General features: G+C 48.8%; 1 long non-coding RNA gene and 1 other non-coding gene across 2 annotated transcripts in view; one reads left to right on the forward strand and one right to left on the reverse strand.

The window, feature by feature from the left end:
- The first annotated feature begins 3120 nt into the window (after positions 1 to 3120).
- The window catches only part of LOC120100068 (uncharacterized), a 54676-nt gene continuing 36848 nt past the window's right edge, over positions 3121 to 20948 (forward strand). Inside the window, exons 1-3 of the long non-coding RNA XR_010063325.1 lie at positions 3121 to 3253; positions 7912 to 8041; positions 11038 to 11131. This is a non-coding gene — a long non-coding RNA (uncharacterized LOC120100068). The remainder of the gene's footprint in view (positions 3254 to 7911; positions 8042 to 11037; positions 11132 to 20948) is intronic.
- Emx2os (Emx2 opposite strand/antisense RNA) overlaps positions 12562 to 20948 on the reverse strand; it is a 57171-nt gene continuing 48784 nt past the window's right edge. The window contains exon 4 of the transcript NR_176829.1: positions 12562 to 14214. This is a non-coding gene — a non-coding RNA (Emx2 opposite strand/antisense RNA). The remainder of the gene's footprint in view (positions 14215 to 20948) is intronic.

Below are 20948 nucleotides of genomic sequence, written 5' to 3' on the forward strand. Positions count from 1 at the left end.
CCTGCTGCTCATGCAGAACTCTGTTTGCCAAGTGCCTCCCCATCTTACTTAGTTCTATCTGGGGTTGATAGTCCCCCAGAAAGACTGCTAGCAATAAGAACCTGACAAGTGAAGCCTTACATGGATTGCAGCAGGGTGGTGGTGGTGGTGGTGGTGGTGGTGGTGGTGGTGATGGTGGTGGTGATGGTGGTGATGGTGGTGATGGTGGTGATGGTGGTGGTATTTATTCATTTATTTGCCAACAAGGATTCCAAAGGCAGGTAGTCCAGGGTTGGCGGGGCAACCTGGAGCAGAGGCTTCCTCCCTTTCTCTTCTGTCCAGTCACCCTGAGGCCATGACTACAGACCTCAGATTGGACATGGTTTGGAATGGCTCCCGAAGCTCCAGACGTCACGTGCTCACTCTAGATGAGCAAAGGGAGGGAAGAAAGAGACGTGGGTTGGCCACAGCAGTTGGATCCGCTCCCTTTGAAAAGCTTTCTAGTCTCCAACTGACACCCCCTCAGCAGGAACCATGTTGCATGATGACTTCTGGCTTGATGAGAAGGCGGAAAAACTTTTCATTGTTTTTTTTTTTTTAAACTGGGGTGTCTTGGCATCCGTAATCAAACAAACAAACAAACACAATGTGGCCTTGCTAATAAAGATGATGAAAAGAGTGGCTAAGCCACGGGGAGAGCCACTAGAATAAGCTAAGCACTGCCGAACATTTGCAAAGCACGGGGCACTGTGCTGAGCATTGCATTAATACGAATATTATCTCATTTAACTCTTGGAACTGCTTGACAATGCAAACGTCCACTCCCGTCTTTTAGCTCAGGATGTCGAGGCTCAGAGGATTTAAGGAACTTGGCCAGTATCCTCAGCAAACAAAGCTGATCTTCACTTAGATGCTGGAACCAGAGCCACCAGGTGACACTTGACCAAAGGGCTATGGAGTCAACAACCTCCAGGATCTGTGAGTTCAGTAACCTCCAGAATCTTCTCCTGCTATTTCAAGCGCTCTCAAAGCAGGGGGCTGGGGTGCTGCAGCCTGTGCCAACACTGTTCCTGGCAGTCTCCTTGTCAGCTGTCCCGATGAGAGGCAGCTCTGACGGGCTGGACCTTGATGCACCGGCCAGAAGGGAAGTGTTTTAGATATGCTTTGGCGGCACTGCAGGGACTTGACACGCAGCAATGATTTATGAGACGAGATTAAAAGAGCTAAATATATATGGGCTGGCACAGTAAGAAGAAGGTAGTGAGGAGAGGGAGGGAGATTGCATGAAAGTCAGAGAGCCCAGAGTATTCCACAGGTCTCAGAGAGGACTGCGCTGGAGGGTTGCCACCCAGGTCCAAGGGAAAATGAAGTCAGAGCCAGTGCTGGGCTCTGTGGGGCCAGTGTTTAGAGCTTGGTGGGCCACCAGCTCTGATCCAGTAGGGGCTGCTCCAGCCTGGAGGAGTAGAAGAGGGCTTGCTAGGCCTGCCACAGTGGCACACTCTTGGGATCTGGGATCCCTGCACTCTGGAGGTGGAGGCAGGAGCATTACAAGTTCAAGGCCAGCCTGGGTAGAATAGCAAGACCTCACTGAAAGCTCGTTGGTGCATACCTGTGACTCCAGTACTTTGGAAGCAGAGGCAGGAGGATGGTAAGTTGGAGGCTAGCCTGGGCTATACATGGGGATGGCTGGTTCCTAACAGTGTAGATGGTGAGAAAGTGGCTCCTTTGAGAATAGCTTTTCAACTGCTAGTTGCAAAGTTCCTTGGGGCCATTTTAACATTATTCCAGCTTCCAAATGAGAACCCTAAGGCAGAACAGCTGAAATTAAGGCCTGATTTTAAAAAGCCCAATGTCCACCGAGGTTTCCATTTGTTAACAGGAGGAAGCAGGCTCTCCTGGGAGGAGCATCCTCTATACCTTGTTCTTACCAGCAACTTCTTTAAAAAAAAAAAAAAAAGTGGTCCAAGGGCAGAATGCCAGGTCCTCGGTGGCCTCTGGGGTTAGTGACAGTGAACACCTCAGACTATTTGTTCTAATCTCTCTTCTTCATTTCCTCAGAGGGCACGTACGTCCCTCAGACTCTGTCCTCTTAACTCCAGGGCAATGGTGCTTCTTGCCTCTTCATGATTTCTTTCTTGAACTAAACAAAGTAAAAGAATTCCAGAACCAGTAAACTCCAACTCTGCTCCACATTGGCTGGTTCTAGAATTCTTTTCTGTGCCCAAGTGAAGATCCTAGCTACACCTGAGGGGCCATCTCTGAGAGGAATTTCCCAGGTTTTAAAATCCACAAGGTTGAGTTCTCTCCTGCTACCTAGAATATCTGCATACCCACTTCCTCCCGTCAGCTTGTAATTCTAACAGGTACTAACATGTCTGTGGAGCCCAAGAATCAGGAGCAGTGTCCAGAGCCAAATCAGGGTCTGTGGGTAAGTAAGGCTGAAAAATCTCATATTCCTTGAGGATTTGGAAGCCATGAAGGAGGGGAGAAAGGAAGTCAGGAAACTGAGTGGGAGGGACAGGGGCAGAACAGCCTGGCCAGGGCTTCCTCATGCAGCTGAAAGACAATTTCAGGGAGAGCTATCCCCACTATATGTTTTTGCCTACATGTATGTCTTATGAGGGTGTCAGATCCCCTGGAACTGGAGTCACAGACAGTTGTGAGCTGTCATGTTGTTGCTGGGAATTGAACCCTGGTCCTCTGCAAGAGTGGCCAGTGTTCTTCCCCATTGTGCCACCTCTCCAGCACCTGCAGTCTTATTTTTTTGAACTATGTTGGGAATACCTAGTCTCTACTTCTGAGTGCCAGTTGGAAGCTAATGCTGTCTTGCTGTGTCTGTGGACACAGGTCGCCCTGAGCAGGATAGGTGGCAGCTTCAGGACCACAGTCACCCAGGTGCCCAATTTTTCTGCCCCACCCTAACCTTGCTTGAAGCTCAGACCAGCCTCCAGCCTCCGCAGCTGGGTGGACCAGGGCAGGATATAAATTGGTGGTGATTGATTTATGTGCTTATTGTATGCAGATGATCTGGCAAGAGCCACAGGCCTCCCCTTGACCGAGTTCTGATATTGAGCTGGGCGGGGAAAGAGCTGCAAACATCTCTACCCTTCACCCACCTCAGCCTTTGAACACTTTGTTTCAGACCCACCCAACAGAAGGAGGGAGTGGGAGTTTATGGGTGAAGAACCATGAAATACAGTCACTTCTTCCAGTCTGGGATTGGTTTGTTTTCGTCAAGTGGTCTATGCTCCGGCTTTCTTCCTGGACCTATGTGGTAAGGGCAAGCAGGGCACATGGGGAGGGCCAAATGTATACCCCCAGATCCTGTCTCAGGCTTCCATGGCACTTCTCTTGCCTGGCCTGGAACTTGAATTTTTAGCAAACACTTTGGGCGCTCCTGGACAAGGCATTGATCTGGAGCCCAGGCCAGTTCCATCTTCCTGGACTCCCCCCTCTATCAGGTTTTCCTTCAGAGACTCCCCTTTCCTCATTCCAAGACTCCCAGAGGGTCTTATGTCTGGAGGCTGGAGCCTGCCTGGAACTCAGGGTGACTTCAACCTTGAAGAGGGAAGAGCCACATTAGCGGGATTACCAGGACAAAGACAGCGCTTGTGTACTGGGAAACTGTGTCTGGTTTTGCCGTCAGTAGCTGGACCTGTCCCCTCTCGGTCACCTTGGGTCACCACTCTTTCCTCCTGGGGGTGGGGAAGTCTGGCTTGACTCATCAGAGGCAGGTTTGGAGTTATCTCTGGATCCAAGTGTTTGAAGAGAACAGAGGGAGGGGAGAGAAAGAGGAAGAAGGAGGGGAGATTTAAGGCGGAGAGGGCAGATTGAAGGAGGGAGGGGACATGTAAAAGAGGGAAAGAGAGGAGGGGGAGGAAGAGGAAGAGGGAGGAGAAAAAGGGAGAACTGTTGAGGAGGAAGGAGATGAGGGGTGAAAGAAAAGGAGAAGGGTAGTAAACTGAGGAAAATCGCTCCCTTTCCCAGTACTTGCTTGTGCTACATTCATCTGATAGGACTCCGTCTGGGTCCACCCTCACCACCAGGAAATGCTCATGGTGTCCTTTTGTCCTTAAGAATCATAGTCCTGGCTTTTCAGACTCTAAGCTGAGGTGTAGTTCAGGTGCCCAAGGCCATGTGGACTAGTAACAGTGATGACTGTCTTGCAACTCTGTTTGTCTGGCTGGTGTCCCTACATTGATCCCTGCTGTCAGCTCTCTGTGACTAAAGGACAGAGTCAAAGAACAGACTGGCTCTTCTCCGACCTAGAACAGCTGCAGCTGCACAGGAGGACCTTGGGAGGCACCTGACTTCCAGTCCACTCCAGGCATAATTGCTTGGGTGCTGGGAAGAGTGGAACCCAGGGGTTCAACCCTGCTGAAGAAGACACCTAGGGTCAGCATCCTGGCATAGCCCACAGCCCCACTGACAGGTTTATCACTAAGCTTTACAGCTTCCAAGCTTAGTCACTGCTGAAGTCAGGCTGCTCAGAAACAAACACATAGCAAAGCTGTGACCCAGCTGCCTGATCTGGGAGAGGCGACCCACCCTGGGCAGAACTGGCACTGGGGAAGCATCAGGCTGAGGTCGGGTGAACCACACTTGTCCTTAATTTTCCTTGTCTTTCCTTTTTAAGCACTTACGGTGTGAGAAGCAGATGTCTGCAGACACCTGAGAGAGCCTAACACACCAAGAGTATGGGATGTCCTGTCCCCCTCGCCTCCCCAGGGAGCTTGGAGGAGAGAAAGAAAATAAAGAAAGGAAAAGAATTCAAGGCCCTCCTAGCTTTAGTTCATGAACAGAGAAGAGTCCAGGCCTGGATCCAAAATAGTTCAACCCAAATTCCTTTCCTCTGGCTGCTATTTCCCCATACAGGGCCTCCACAAAACCCCGACCTCCCCCAACTTCACTAGCTGTGACCCATTTCTAAGTGCCACCCAGTACTGCAGTCCTTCATCTATCTAGGTTTGCAGCAGGTTGAGATAGAATAGCAGTGAGTGGCTCTCCTGCCTAACTGGGCATAGTCAATAAGTAATTCTACTTGGGGCAATCCCTTCTGCTGTCTGGGGCATCAAGGACATGGGGTATCCCTTCCTGTTGGCTATCCCTGCTGCCAGCTCACCTCATGATCCTCCCAGGCTGAAGAAAAGATAGGAAGCATGTTTTGGGAAAGCTGGGGAGAAAAACCTCAGAGGAGCCTTGAACTTGCCCAATTCCTTTGGATTATGGCTTAGTGCACAGGGGTGCGAAGTGGTCAGGCCCCGAGCATTTATTGGTCTCCAGTTCCATACCTGACTCACCCAGATCAGATCACTGCTCATTGCCCAGGAAATCTAAGTGCCCACCTCCAACCTCTTGCTGGAATCAGGATCCCGTGTCAGCCCCTTGCAGCCAACAATAAGCACATCCTTTCCTCTTCAGGACTCTTGCTTCTAAAACACAGTCTGCTTCTTTCACTGTCTTTTCCCCTTTCCCAGCATGCACCAATGTTTTATGATAAGCGTCACTCTTGATTTTCATCTAGTTGTAACATAGTAGAAAGGTTCACTCTTGGTTTCCATCTAGTTGTAGAATAGTTAGTAAAAAGGTTCACTCTTGATTTTTATCTAGTTGTAACATAGTAAAAAGGTTCACTCTTGGTTTCCATCTAGTTGTAGCATAGTTAGTAAAAAGGTTCACTCTTAGTTTTCATCTAGTTGTAACATAGTAAAAGCTGCTGAGATGCTGTAAAATAAGGACTGAAAGCTCCCAGGCAGGAAGGCAAAGGGCGTCATTGGGAAGTTCCCGACAGGGCTGGTTGGGTCTGTACATCTGAGACGCTCTGAGAGCTGGGGGACAGTTGTGATGTCACATCCAAATTTACACAACACACATCTGTGCATCATTGTGTGGGTTTTCTGGAGCAGCAATAAAACCCACAGTTAGGATATTAGTTGCAGAGTGTACTAGACTTAAATCCCAACTACGCCACTTACTAATTTCATGATGCAGGCCGGGATGTAAACCTCAGAGTCTATAGCTGTCAGATGGGAGACAAGAATGCCTGCCTGTCTGAATGGTGACGCTTTAAATTATGTTGGTCAGGAATGGCTGTGTAACAAGCGCCCGTCCTGTCACAGTGGCGTACAGTAATGAATGGCATTTTGAGTGTTTCTGAAGCTACAGTCTGTAGCTTCAAGCTGCGGGTCGGGTGGGCTCAAGTCCACTTGTTGAGTTTCATACAGGCTCAGGACAGTGTGGCAGCAGCTGTCTCCAGGACATTTCCCACAGTAATGACGAGACACAGAAGAGCATCAAGGCCAGTGACTGCTGAAGCACATTTCAAGCCCTCAGGTTGCTTTATTACTTATATCCTATTGGCTATAACAGATCTCAAGGCTGAGCCTACTGGCAGAGAGAGAAAAGTGTGTTCAGTCCACAAGCAGGACATGTTAAGGGTAGGAATTGGGACAAATACTATCAATTACAGAAGGTGTGACTCATTCAAAACCACCATTCGGTTTCTGACTCACAGCTGATACTTAGAAAAGATGTTAGGGTTTAAATCTTGGCACATGCCTGGACAGAACATACCAAGCCAACATGGTACCATGTGGAAAGGTTTAATGAGAGAAGAAGAGGAGAAGAGAGGAAAGGCCTATCATGAGCACGTGGAGGGGAAGGCGGGGGATGGGGAGAGAAGGGACAGGGACAAAGAGGGAACGAGAAAAGGAAGAGTAAGAGAGAGCAAGAGAAGTAAGAGAGAGAGAGAGAGGAGGGGGCAAGCAGCCCCCTTTATAGTCAGGCACAGCTGGCTGTTGCCAGGCAACTCTGGGGTGGAGCATACCTGGCTGTTGCCAGGTAGCCGTGGAGGTGGAGCTTAGACAGAATACCAGCAAAAGGGTTCCATGATTGCTGCTCAGCCCTTGAAATTTATGCAGAATATCTGCTTCAGGCTCATTCCAGATAATAGTAGATTCCAGGTCTCACTCAGCACTCATGAAATGTCACCAACTTGTTCCTGATCTAAGTGCTCTCCTTCCTCTCCCACAGTACCCTTCTCTCTCACAGAAGTCTTTCTATGTCCTTGTCCTACATTTGGGTGTGCATATGCATATATACACGTGTGTGCATATGCAGAAATAGATTTAAATCTAGATTCTGCCTGTGAGAGATAATGTGATATCTTATGGGCTTTTATTTCTCTAGCGTAATGATCTCCAGCTCCATTAATTTTCCCACAAATGTTTCGATCTCGTTCTTTGTTGCAGTTGAGCAAAGTCTCATCGTCTTAATCAGGGTTTCTATTCCTCCAAAAAACGCCATGACCAAGAAGCAAGCTGGCGAGGAAAGGGTTTGTTCAGCTTATACTTCTACATTGTTGATCATCACCAAAGGAAGTCAAGACAGGAACTCACACAGGGCAGGAACTTGGAGCTGATGCAGAGGCCATGAAAGGATGTTTCTGGCTTGCTTCCCTTGGATTGCTCAACTTGCTTTCTTATAGAACCCAGCACCACCAGCCCAGGGATGGCATCACCCACAATAAGCTGGGCCCTTCCCCTTGATCACTAGTTGAGAAAATGCCTTACAGCTGGGTCTCATGGAGGCATTTCCTCAAGGAAGGCTCTGTGATAATTCCAGCTTGTGTTGAGTTGACACACAAAACCAGCCAGTACAGTCATCATGCAAACATTCTGCATTTTCTTTCTCCTTTCATCTGGTAATGAACCCCTGGGCTAGCCCCAGATCTCAACTATTATGAACAGTGCAGCAGTAAATATGAATGGTGTTCATTGCCTGAGATATGATTGATGCTGTGCAGCACTAGACCATGAAGGGGACATTGGGGAGCTCTGTACCACAGCTTAGTAATGAGATGCTGATCTCACGTTGCAGTCTCTTTTGTCCTTCCCTTGAGTTTTACGGTGACCTGTGAGCATTTCTTTCAAGGCAGCCTTGCTGGGTCCCATGAAGACAGGATCTTTGTCTTTTTGAGTCAGCCTCTACACCTTCATCTGTTGGGTGAATGAAGAGACAAACACATACCTGTTCAATGACACTGGTCTCCGTGAAATGTGAGGTATGACAATCCTTAAAGATGTTTTTGGAAAATTTGAAGAATGCGGAAAGAAATATGAATGTCTTCCACATGACTGAAGTGCATGCAGCATGTCTCCCTATCTTTCCCCCTCCCTCCCCTCCCCCTCCCTCCTTCCCCTCCCTTCCTACCCTCTCCCTTCCTTCCTTTCTTTCCTTTTCTTTCCTTTCCTTTTCCTTCCTTCCTTCCTTCCTTCTTTCCTTCCTTCCTTCCTTCCTTCCTTCCTTCCTTCCTTCCTTCCTTCCTTCCTTCTTTCTCCAGTGATCTGCCCTTAATTCCTGGCACCAGGTACTTAAGAATATAGAGTCTATATGTTTAAAGCATAGCTCTTCTCCCAGTTTCTCTTCTCTTCCCAGGTCTTTCTAGAGCTCCATAGTGGGCCCTTGAGGTTGTATAAAGAAAGCTACTTACTTTGAATTTCTCTTTCCAGACCCTTCCTGTGCCCCCTTGGTCTCTGTGACTCAGGCAGGCTTATCAGCAACTAAAAAATTATTGCCAGTGTCTCATTAAAACATTGAAATCTCTCACACCAGATGGCAGAAAGTGTGAGTTAACAAGACTGTAAATAGCCAAGAGCACCGTTCCCCTGTCCCCAGCCAAGAGCACCATCTTCCTATCCCCAGCAGCCCGGAAGAGGTGGTCAGGTCAGAGAAGTCCACAGAGGATGAGAGTTTGATAGACAGTGAAAGCAATGGCACCACTGCCAACCATGCCAACAGTGTAGATGACTCCACAGCTGCCAGCTACGCCAACAGTGTAGGTGACCGCACATGGTAGGGCAGGACAGCAGGCACGATGACAGGTGTTTCCTATACGAAGACCATGTTCCCAGGAATGGTGCCAGGCAGCTATAGCTGCAACAGAAAACCAAATTCCAAAGAATTAGAGCATTACTATGATAAGAATGGTTCTGGGAAGTCTGATATAGCTGTCTCCTGAGAGGCCCTGCCAGAGCCTGACAAATACAGAAGCAGATGCTTGCAGCCAACCATTGAACTGAGAACGGGGTTCCCAATGGAGATGTTAGAAAAAGGACTGAAGTAGCAGAAGGGGTTTGCAACCCCATAAGAACAACAATATCAACCAACCAGACTACCCAGAGCTCCCAGGGACTAGATCACCATCCCAAGAGTACACAGGGATGGACCTATGGCCCCAGCCGCATATATAGCAGAGGATAGCCTTGTCAGGAATCAATGGGAGGGGAGGCCCTTGGTCCTGTCAAGGCTGGATGCACCAGTGTAGGAGAGTGTCAGGGCAGGGATGTGGGAGGGAGTGGGTGGGTGAGTGGGTGGGTGGGTGAGGGAGCACTGTCATAGAAGCAGGGGAAGGGGTGATGGGATAGGGGGTTTCTAGAGGGGAAACCTGGGAACGGGATAACATTTAAAATGTAAATAAAAATATCCAATAAAAGAAAAAATAATAAAAATATGGAAAAAGAAGAATGGCTCTGGGAGCATTTGTGGCCATCCTTGCACAGGGGGTTCCCCCCAAAAATACTCCATGTATGAGTTGCTAAGAGGTCCAAGCACTCCATGAATGGGGCATCTATAATGTCTGTCTCAAAGAAGCATTGGGGTGATTAATATTCTTGTTGTTTTTAAAAACCGCTCTGACAAACCACCCCGATAAAGCAACGTAAGGGATGTTTTAGCCCATCACAGAGAGGAAAGTAGGGTAGCGTTCAGCAGAACCACATGGCTTCGGCTTCTCACACTACAGTGGAAGAGGGCCCGTGGGGGAGATAGTTCAGACGGAACCATAACAAGCATCTTCACTGGCATAGAGAACAAAAGATTACAGTCTCTAAAGTGCTGATGGGTGTACTAACCACTGACTCACAGCTGGGCTGTCTGTCCTTGGTGTGTGCCCTAACTCCCGCCTCTGCCCACAGGCCTTCCCAGGGTCTCCTCACTGCTGTACTAACTCAGCCGCCTGCTCCTGCACCCTCATGAGCTTCAGGCTTTTGTCTGGCCATCGTGTGGCCCTTCTGTGACATAGAACTGAAGTATTTTCATGCTGTGTCCCTCTTCCCAGCCCGAGTCCTGCAACGATGGTTGACTTTATGTTCCAACTGACTGGGCCAGTAAATGCCCACATAAGTGATTAAACTGCACTCTGGGTGTTTCTCTGCTTATGTTTCGCTAAGATTTGTAATGAGATCAGAGTAAAGCAGGTGGCTTTCTTCGTGTGGCTTGGCCTGTTCCAGCCGCTTGCAGGACGAGTTAGATCTGAAAGGTTAGCTCTCTGGAAGACAAGAGGCAAGCTTGTTGCTGGGCTTACTGTCTGTTTTGGAATCTTGGGATTTGGGGGGCGGCATTCTGGATTTTTGTTCTGTGGCTCTCCAGGTCTGTAGCTGGTGCTGTGGTTGAGTGTTTGGCTAAACTCGTCTGAGCAGAGGGAACCTCTGTTTCTGAGGAAATGCCTCTGTAAGATTGGCCTGTGGGAACATTTTCTGGATTAACAATTGATGTGGGAGAGCCCAGGTCACTGTGGATGGTGCCCACCTCCGAGGCAGGTGGTCGTGGGTAGTGTAAGAAGGCGAACTGAGCAAGCTAAGGGGAGTAAGCCAGTAAGTAGCATTCCTCCATGGCTTCTGCTTTAGTTCCTGCCTCCAGGCTCCTGTCTAGGTTCCTTGAGACCCTCCCTGCCTTAGCTTCCCTCATAGAACACTGTGATCAGGATGGGTAAGCCAAATATAACCTCTCCTTCCCAAGATGCTTTTGGTCATGGTCTTTATCACAGCAGTTAAAAACAAACTAAGATATGAGGTCACTGGTAACTGGATGGGGTAGCACTGATCGCCCTGGGCTCCAGCCAACTCTCCATGGATGTTTTTCAGCCTTTAATAGTGTGAGGTAATGCTAATTCTCTCTTGCTCTCTCTCCTTCCCTCCCTCCCTTTTTTCTTTTTTCCCTCCCTCCCTGCCTCCCCCATATTTCCTCTCCTACTTTTGTTGCCTCCCCATGATTCTCTAGGCTCACCAAAGTATCCCTGAAGGGGTAAAATGGCCGTTGCCTGAGAGCTTCACCTGAGTCATGGGAAGAAACCTACAGAGCCTATCTGGGTTTGGTGAGTGATAATTTAGGTTGCTTATTCCAAGGACTAGAAGCTCAGTGTCAGGGCTGCTAATCCATGTCCTCGTGGCTCCCAGATCAACCCATAGAATTAAATCCGGAATTGAAATGCCACAGTTGTTCTGGGCAGGAGAGCTCAGGGAGCTCAGCTCTTTCCTCAGGGGAAAGGGAGGCCTAAGGCCTGCTTGAGGAGGAGGTTAGGATGGGGGTCTGCTAGGACGTTGGAATTTGCTTCAAGTTGAGAGACAGAGTCCTGGAATCTGCTGCAAGGTGAGACACAGAGTCCAGATCATTAAAGGGGTTTTAACATATGGCAGCCTGTAGGGTGTAGAAGGATGAAGACTCCTCAGGCAGGGTCTCCTTTGGCCTCCATCCCCTGAAGTCAGGCCTTCTGATTCCTGCCCACACAGCTTCTACCTCTCCTAAGCCTTATCTTGGGTTGCTGCCCATTTCCTGTCCTTTTATCCCAGGAAATTCGACGTTCCTAACCGATAGAACATGGGGTTCCAGAGGGATCCAGGAGGGAAGGCTGTTGTGTAGTTTCTCAATCCAAAGCAAATCTATTTTACCTGGCTCAGGGGAGCTCCTGTGTCCCCGGTATATAACCCCAAATCTAGGGTACCCCACAGAAAGGATTCCCTCATGGGAGGAGCTAGTGGTTAATTCCAAAGAGGCTCTTACTCTTGTGGCTATGGTACTGAGGAAGACGCTGTACTTCTGAATGTCTTATCTGATTGTCTTATGAGATGAGAAGGATAATGGCTCCTGTCTTCGGAGGAGGTTCCAATTAAATTGTTAACACTTAGAGTGATTAAATCACAAGGCATAAAAACAGTTATCTGGACTGTGGTACCCACCATGTGTAATTGTGGTTAATGAAAGGCAGGCCCTGCTGCCTCTGTTAAGTGAGATAATATGTGTGTGTGTGTGGTTATCTGGAACGTGATAGAGAAGATTTCTACAAAATTTTATTCTTTCTTCTTGACTAATTGCTAGCCTTAATTAAGAAAGCTATGAGAGTGAATTCAGCTGTGGGGATGGTCAAAGAAAACACAGCCCTGTCTCAAGGGGCCTTTAGAGCTGGAGACAGTGTTGGAAGTGAGACTACTGTCCAATGACATGTCTATTTGTGGTTCTGGGCTCTGCTGGCTCCACAGAGCTGGCTACCCTTCACATCATCATTTCTTGGAGAACTCCATCTCCCGGCCCTGGACACAACACAAGCCCAAGGTAAACTCCTGCTGGGTGTGTCTCTGCCATTGTTTCTTGGCAGATAATTATTTAAATCGGTAGCCTGAGAAGAGCAGTTGATCTTCCCTGCTGGGGGTGGGCCCATCAATTGCAAGGCACTTCTTGGAGTACAAGGGGTGCCTCCTGGGTCAGTTGCTTTTCTATTGCTGTGGTAAAATGTCATGATCAAGAGCATTTATAGAAGGAAGACTTTATTTGGATTCAGGTTCCAGAGAGATAAGAGTCATTCATCCTGTTGGAGAAGGAGTCCCTGCATAAGAGGCTTCTCCAAGGTGTCAGGGCTTCAGAGGCTCCATTTTTAACACCTATGTGCCTGTAGTCTTGATACCCGAGTGTCCTGGAAGATCTGTTGGCATGTATGGGGCACAAGGCACACTCCTCCCCACTGGGTTTACTTACCAAGAGGGACCCACAAACCCAGTAAGGAAAACCCATCAACATGCTTTGACCTGCTATGTGGTGCAAATCCCTTGCAGAAGCAGCGATGGGGCATTAAGGGAATGGTGACCTCAATTCAGAAGCAGTGTTTGCTGAGTTCCGTCTTCAGCCAGTTCACGTTCCTCATTCGAGTGAGAATTATATCTGGGATTAAGTTTTCACCGCACTGAATGCGTTAGTGGGTTTCTGCCTTTTTTTTTTTTTTTTTCTTTTTGTCTTCAGACAGAGGACATAACCCTCAGTGAGGCAGTCTGTGGGGACCTGGACAGCTGGTGTAGTGGCAGAATGCTGGCTGACCGCAGGGATTAGGGCCGAACGCACACAACCCATTTCACACTGAAAAATAAGCTGATTTGTTTTTTGTTTTTAAATAAGCCTTATTAAAAACTGGCCGCTGCCGCCGCTCATGTAGGATCTGTGGAGAGCGTCACTGGGCGGGAGGGATATGACTTTCCAGGCTTCGCTGCCAACAAAGCTGCTTTCGAATGGCCACTCCTAGCTAGAAGCTCAGGAATCTTTCAGAAAGTTTCACCACCCAGGGCCAGAAGCCGTGCTCTCATTGGTGCCTGAGTGTGGGCAGCTGTGGGCCCAATCATCAGGCTTCAGGGAACACAGTGTGCCTCCTCGCCGGCCCTTTTCTCTGCAGACCTCAGTCTTTCTGTGGTTTCTTACAGGCCACGACTTTTCCCATCACGCACAACTTCCCAGTGCCGTGATCTCATCCCTTGGTCCACATCCTCTTCACCAGAGACTCCACCTTCGTTTTGAAACAGAGCAGTAGCAACCACGGGGTATTCAGTTGGTGTCTGAAGATCTACAAATCAGAGCTAGTTCTTCCGCCTCAGTCTTTCGGAAGCATGTACGATGTGAGGATCCATGTAATCATGGGTGAGGGTGTCGACCCTCTGGACTGGCGGCAAACACGTGGGGGCGTTCTTTTAATTCTTTGAGAAGTCCACACAACATTTTTTGACCATATTTGCCCCCTCAGTTCCCCCTTTTCCACCCTTTCAGCCCACCTGTCGCTTCCTACCCAACTTTAAGATTTTTTTTTCTTTCTCCTTTCCCCACTGAGTCCAGCTTGTGTCGCATACACTAACTCGTGGTTGTGTATTGCCCCGTTGTCGTATTGTCGAGTAAGACAATAGCCAGGATGCATCATCAGATTTTTGAAAAGCAAGCTTTAAGATGATATATACTATAGTTTTGTCTGGAGGGCTAGGGAGCTGATAGGTGAATGTCTATTCATTCCCCAGTTCCCCGAAGCTCTGCATCTCATGTCTCCATCCTCCTTACGTGCATGGTGCACACGAAGAGAGAGGTTTGCAGGACACTCAGCCGCTCATCAGTCCAGCCACTGATAACCAACGACAGCTCGTTCCCTGTTGGCTAAACACAGTCATTTCTCAGACCAGGGGAAACTGATCTTCAGGAATCTGCCCTGGCCCACAGATTCTCAGACACTCAGATTTCCCACCTACAACTGTCTTCTGCAGTCTACAGGACGTGGGGAACCTAAGGGACTCTGGTTAACTCTTTCTCTGAACCCTAACAGCTTCCAAAGCACAAAAGCCTGCCTCTCATTGCTTTAGAGTGGATTCTTCCTCAGGGATCATAGCACCCGGCTCATGGCTCATGGAGTCTTCCTGGAGAGCACTGCCCAGTGTGAGCAAAGCCGAGCCCTGTCTGGGTAAGAGCTTCACAGGGCTCCAGATACCATTATAAGAGTGGCTTCCTCAAATGTTTCCCTTAATTGGAAGGTGGGCCCACCCTAGGAGCTGGTGGCATAGGTAAGCGCTTAACCTGTGACTTCTGCTTGGAGTGATGGAGATGGAATAAGTCTATGCTTCTTAAATGTTTTAAGATACATAGTAGGTGAGGTGAGGGGTTGGGAGCCTGCCTGAGTATCATGGAGTAGAGGCAGCTCTTGAATATGATGGAAAATTACTGTGCTCACGGAAGAGCATGGAGCCCTTGGCTTCTTTGATAGAAACAGACAGGAAGCTCATGTGGGCCTGCCTAGTGGGGTGATCGCCTGAGGACTTGTGGGGTGGAAAGTATGCTTTCTCGGTCCCATGGCAGGGCTGAGGATCCCACCACCCTTGTTCCACAGTGGTTTCCACGGGTGTAGATCTGCAAAGGGCGCTGTCTTAAGGCCAAGGCCTCCCGTTCTAGAGGAGGGGCGTGAGACCCGTGACAGACAGGCATCTGAAGTCACTTATATAGGTGGACCAGAGCTGGGTTCAGACTTGGAATTCCACTCTTTACACTGCTTGTGGGGTGATGGGTAGTGAAGGTGATGAGCAAAGAGTGGAGACTGGAGACGGTTGAAGACCAAAGGCATCTATCTAACTCAAACACTGTCTCAATGTGTGCCTGCCACTTGCATTAGCTGCTCTCCCCAAACCAATCACAGAGGTGACTTCCTTGGGTAGCTTGGATTGGGATGTGTTCCCAAACTCTGCCCCTCCCCCATCTTGAAATAGGGTCTCCTAGTTCAGGCCAGCCTTGGACTGTAGCCTTTTTACCTACGCCTGTGTAGTACTAGGATGACAAGCGTGTGCCCACCTATTTATACAGTACTTGGGCTTGAACCCAGGTCTTCCTGCATACTAGACAAACCCTCTACCAAAGGAGCTGCAGACTAAACTTGTCACACCTTTACATTTTAGATAGATGCATTTTACAGAGAGGAAAAAAAAGTCAGATGTAAGGTCCTCTTTGTATGGTAGCATTGTGATCTCTTGTGGGTCTACTGATGGTCAGCATTGAGTAGGCATGGCCCCAGGTTGAGTAAGCAGGATATACACTGTGGCTTCTAGGATTTCAATAGTTAAGAGTTCATGAGCAGGCAGGATGCTGGGGAATGGAGACAGCTAAGGCATGGGGTGGGAGGTGTGAGTGAACGTAGCCACAACCAGACAAAACTCGGTTGGGAGACTTCAGTGTGGAGGGCATAGCTCTCTTGTACAAGTATGCAAGCTGGCAAGATCACCCCCCACAACTCCCCCCACCCACACATATTGAAGTGTTCTCTGGGTAGGGTTTCCAGCAGTAGTTACAAGACCATACCTCATGCAAAGGGCTACTTACAAGGTACTGCTTGGTTCATGCTGTAGCCCTGGCCAAGGGCTTTGCACCTTCTAAGATTTATGTTGTAGATGAAGAGTTTTATGACATTTCTGCTGATGTAGAAGAGGGACCCATGGCAGTCAAGAAACAAAAGTTTCCAAGAAGAACACATGGTTTAAACAATATGAGATAGAATTTAGTTTTCTCTTTTAGGTGAACCCAATCAAGATAAATGTAGAGTTCAAAGTAACTTCAAAGTCACCCCTCAGAGGCAGTAGCTCACCGGTCCAATATGGCTGCCTAAAGATCTCTGGTCACATATGCAGTTCCAGGCACATATGGGGAAGAACTGGGTGCCCCTTCTCTTTGTGATCCCCTTTTGAAGTTCTCTGTAACTTGCTTCTGCTTGCATTTCATTGCCTAGAATCCATTACAAAGCTGCACCTAGCTTCAGGGAAAGCTGGAGAGTGTGTAGTCATTTTTTTAATTTTTGTTTTATGAATTAGGAGTTGGACTTCGGGCTGTGCACATGCTGGTTAAGGGCTCTACCACTGAGCTTCTCTTTACTTCTTATTTTGAGACATGATCTCACCAAGTTTCCTAGGTGAGCAAAATAATCACAGGTGCTGAACTGAACCCCTACTTGTAGGATGTGACACAGGTCTAAAGTGGTGATTGAGGGAGAGCCCTTGGCAAAAGTCAGGTAGGAGGATGGGTTAAAGTAATAGAGCTGGGAGACAACATGCGTTAGGGGTGGGTAAGAAGCTTAGTGCGGGGACAAGGGTGGGATCCAGTGCAGCTGACCTGTATAAGGCCAGAATGCTGGGACAAAGAGTCACTTTTCTGCAGGGAAGAGGTGAACAGAAGACAAAGGCAGAAGGGAGCAAAAGGCTGGTGCCTCAAGTGGACTGAGAGACTCTCCCAACCACTGGCCTACAGCCCCTCCCCAGACCCTGTAAGCCAGGAGTTGGAAATGACAGCACTGTATTCCATCCCATTCTGACAGGTGTTGGCGAGGCCATGCTCCTGCTGAGGGCATGAGAAAGGCTTCTTCACCCCCTCCAACTTTTGATGGTGCTGAGCGAGCTCTAGCACCCATTGGCTTGCAGATAGATTGCTGTCGCTCCTGGTTCCCTAGGGCATATGCTTTTCCTTCTCCACGTGGTGTGTTCCTGTACAATCCACCCCCGTGTTATGAGGACCCTGATCATTGGGTTACAGGCCTCTGATCTGGAGTGCTTGGTCTGCTTGATTATGCCTGTCCAAACCCTCTTAGCAATGAGACCAAGTCCTGTGGCCGAGAGCCTCAACTCAGAGGGACACAATTCAACCTAGAATTGTACTTTCTCCTAATAGGGCCCTGGGCCATTGGAAAGACCCCAAGCTCACACTAGATTCCATAATTCTATACACTGTGAACCAACAAATCCAATTTCTCTCTAATTTATTAGCTTAGCATTGATCTACTGCCCTTTAGTGCAGGACCTGACAAACATACACTGTTTTCCTACTGACTCCCAGCCAGGTATGTGGTGGGGAGTCTGGCCAGCTGGCAAGGAGGAGACCTGGGCCAGGGAGGCTGATGGGGATGTGGCCAAGGTTTCCCCTTCGATTTCTTCTTTGCCTGGTCATGAGGGCTTGTAGGCAAAGAGATGGACGATGGCCTAGTTCTACAGCTTAGAAATCCATGACTACCCACCTCCCTGGCCATGGCTCTGTATCTGGTTTCTGCATCTCTTTCCACATTCTGTGTGTGTGTGTGTGTGTGTGTGTGTGTGTGTGTGTGTGTGTGTGTGCGCGCGCGCGCGCGCGCGTGCGTTTGCAAGTACACTTACGTGGGAACATTTGGAAGCCAAGTCTTGGATGCTATTCCTCAGAAGCCCAGTAAGCCATTAACCTTACTGTAGTTTGTTCCCTTTGGAGACAGTGTCTCTCACTGGGACTTGGGGCTTACCAATTAAGCTAGGCTGGGTGGCTAGTGAGCCCCAAGGATCTGCCTGTTTCTACCTCCCCAGCACTGGGATTACAAGTGCAGATCATTAAGCCTGGATCAGGGACTGAACTCAGGTCCTCATGTTTGCTGACTATGCTGGGAGTAGGGACTCAGTGTCTACCAATTTCACCAACCAGCAGAGCCAGAAGCAGGCTTTCCTCCTGGGTGTCACATCAGTCCCCTGCTGTGCTTTTGGGCTGTGTCATTTGCTAGGGTTTCTGGGACAGTGTTACAAACTAGGTATCTAGGTATTTAAGCTTGGGTTGGAGTTTTGAAGGATGAGGCTGAGGTCAGCAAGACTCCTTCCTTTTACAGAATCTGCTGGTGAAGGAGAATGGGTCCCTTGCCCACTCCCAGTCTCTGGCAGCATCCGGCATTTATTGGCATGCAGAAGCACTGCCTATCTCTGCCTCCTGATGCTTTCTCCCTGTGCGAGTGTGCACCTGTCACCCTTTAGAGGTCCAATCCTATTGCGTTTGCCTCCTTACTACTTTCATTCCAACTTTGTCTCACCTAAGCATGTCTGTTATGACCTTGCTTCTGAGTTAGTTTGCTCTGAGGTACTTTATCCCTCTGAGCCTTGAGCCAAACCATAATATGCCGACCCTTAACAAGGCCAGAAGTCTTACTTCCTCTGGAAAGCCCTCTGTATTCCCTACTCTGCAATTCCTTTCTCTGGGACTCCTTAGCACAGACTGTCCTAGGTGCATAATTCCTCAGCCTGTTTGGTGTGTAAGCTTTCTCCTACGTGGGCTTCATTCTGGAGCACAGAACAGTTAGCTCTTGGACCCACATACAGCCCAGCAGAAGCTCCCCCATCTGGTGTGGTTAACAGTGGAGGGGATATGGTGACTTGAACATGGAAAAAGAGTGATGGCCCCCACAAGGGCCCAGCATACACTGGGCAGCTGATGTGGGCAGGAATAGCAAGCCAAAGCCATGCCTGGTGTGAGTGAATAAGCTACACAGGTCACTTCCTGCACATCAGACAGGTAGCCCTGGCCTTTGCCCTGAGGGATGTAGAGTACCCAACCTCCTGGTAGAATAAATCTTTAACCGTCTACACTGAGACCATCTCAAACACTCCTGTGTGCTTCAGATGTCAAGGGGAGTGACCACACAGAGCCATTCTGGGCTTTATAAATTGACAGGGATTCTGAACCCCAGAGTGGGGGCTCCTTCGTAGTCCAGGTTTAGGGAAATAGAGTTGTCTTTAGAGTTATATAAGGTGAACGAACATAGTAGGTCCACAGGAGAGAATGCTAGATGGGCTCATTTGATTCACAATGTCAACATGCTCAAAGCCTGAAGCCATCAGAAAAGTGTGTGTTGTAGACAGGGAGTACCAGAAGTGGGAGATACTGCCTTTTCTCAACAAGATAAAGTCCAGTCAAGTTTACCCCCAGGGAGAGATTCAACCAGCCTGTGCTTCAGGGCTGTCTGGTCAGGTCAACTTAGGATGACTGATGCTTCTGTGGCCAACATCACCCCCTTCATCCAATGAACCTTCTGTTAATATTAATCCCCACTGTCAACTCGATGGAACTTAGGATTAGTATAGAAGCACACTTCTGCACGTGCCCAGGACAGCGTTTCCACGAGTGTTTAACGCAGCACAGAAGACCCACCTTGAATGTGGGCAGCTCCATCTCGAACTCTGGGATCCTGAATTTAATACAAGGGAGAAAGCTGGACACCAGCACTCACTCATTCCACTCCCTGACTGTGGATATAACATGGCCAGTGCCTCAAAGCTGCTGCTGTCCTAATGCCTGCTCCATGATGGACTGCATCTTCACCCTGAGGGCCAAACGAACCCTTCCTTCCTTCCTTAAGTTGCCTTATCAGATGCTTTGTCATGTAGCTCAAGATTAATGAAGATACCTCTCTCATCCCAAACTCAGCACTTGCCTCACTGGTCCTAGGAGCTCTCCTACAGGGAATGAAGGTGACCAGAGCAGGCACTGAGACCCATCATAAGCAAACAGCCTGCTGGTCACCTAGCCCAGCTCCCTTGCTCCCTGGTGTCCCTGGAGTCATTGTTTGCCCTCTGTTCAGTGGCTTCATCTCTGCAGTGGGGTTTGTCACAGCGCCTGTCCCTCCAACTGTTGTGAGAGCTGAGGAAGTTACCCCTGAAGGTTCTCAGCACAGTAGCTATACATGGTAGGCTTGGAGGGCCAGGCTCCTATCTCCATCAGCAACACCTGCACTGCTTTTCCTAATATAGACACTGTGTTCTTGTAGATCACGCTCTTACTGGAGTGAGGACTGACTGAGTGATTAGGTGAATTAATGGATGACATTTATTCCTGGGTCTTCAGGTCCAGGACCATGGTAGCTTGGGAGGGTAAGCCATCCTCTATACTTGTACTAGTGGGCAGCCTTCAATAGAGAGGAAGATGCACCCTGCTTTTTCTTGGGGGGAAGTGGGGGGTAGGCTGAAGTAGGAGATGGAGACAAAGCTCTCTAAGCAGCCATGTGAGTACAAGGCCAAAGCATGGGTCATTATCACCAAGCTGCGGAACTAAATGACTCATACCTGCTGTGGTTTTGTTAATTTGGAGGCATACAAAAGTGTCACCAAACAAGGCATCTTCTGATGCCTTACTACTTCAGTGTCCCACAGGTCTGCAACGCTGACCTGGGCTAGGGGCAGGGTCTCAGTCAGTCCGGCTTAGGAAACCATTGCTTACTGTTCCACAAGACCTGGGGAAGGCATGTATGTCATCAAGTACAGCAAGATGCTCAGGCTGGGTCATCCCTGAAGCAAAGTCCAGCTCTTAGGAGTTGGAAAACACATATCCAGTAGCTGACCAATGGGGCAAGCCTCAAAGGCAGTTCAGGTCTGTCTCTTCCTGCCTTCTTAAGTTCCTTCTCTGCCCCTCATCGCCGGCCGGGCTTTTTCTTACAGTGATGATGAGACACCTCTCCGCTATGTGGGGAACTGGTGGAAACGGAGTTCGTTTATTGTTTTGTGAAGGAGCATGTTCTGTTGTCATGAGTTGTTAAGGCTGGTTCTACTGCAGGGAGTTTATCAGCCCTCTGCTTCTGCCTTGGG

The sequence above is a fragment of the Rattus norvegicus genome, chromosome 1, assembly GCF_036323735.1.
Source record: "Rattus norvegicus strain BN/NHsdMcwi chromosome 1, GRCr8, whole genome shotgun sequence".
In the NCBI taxonomy this organism is placed as follows: domain Eukaryota; kingdom Metazoa; phylum Chordata; class Mammalia; order Rodentia; family Muridae; genus Rattus; species Rattus norvegicus.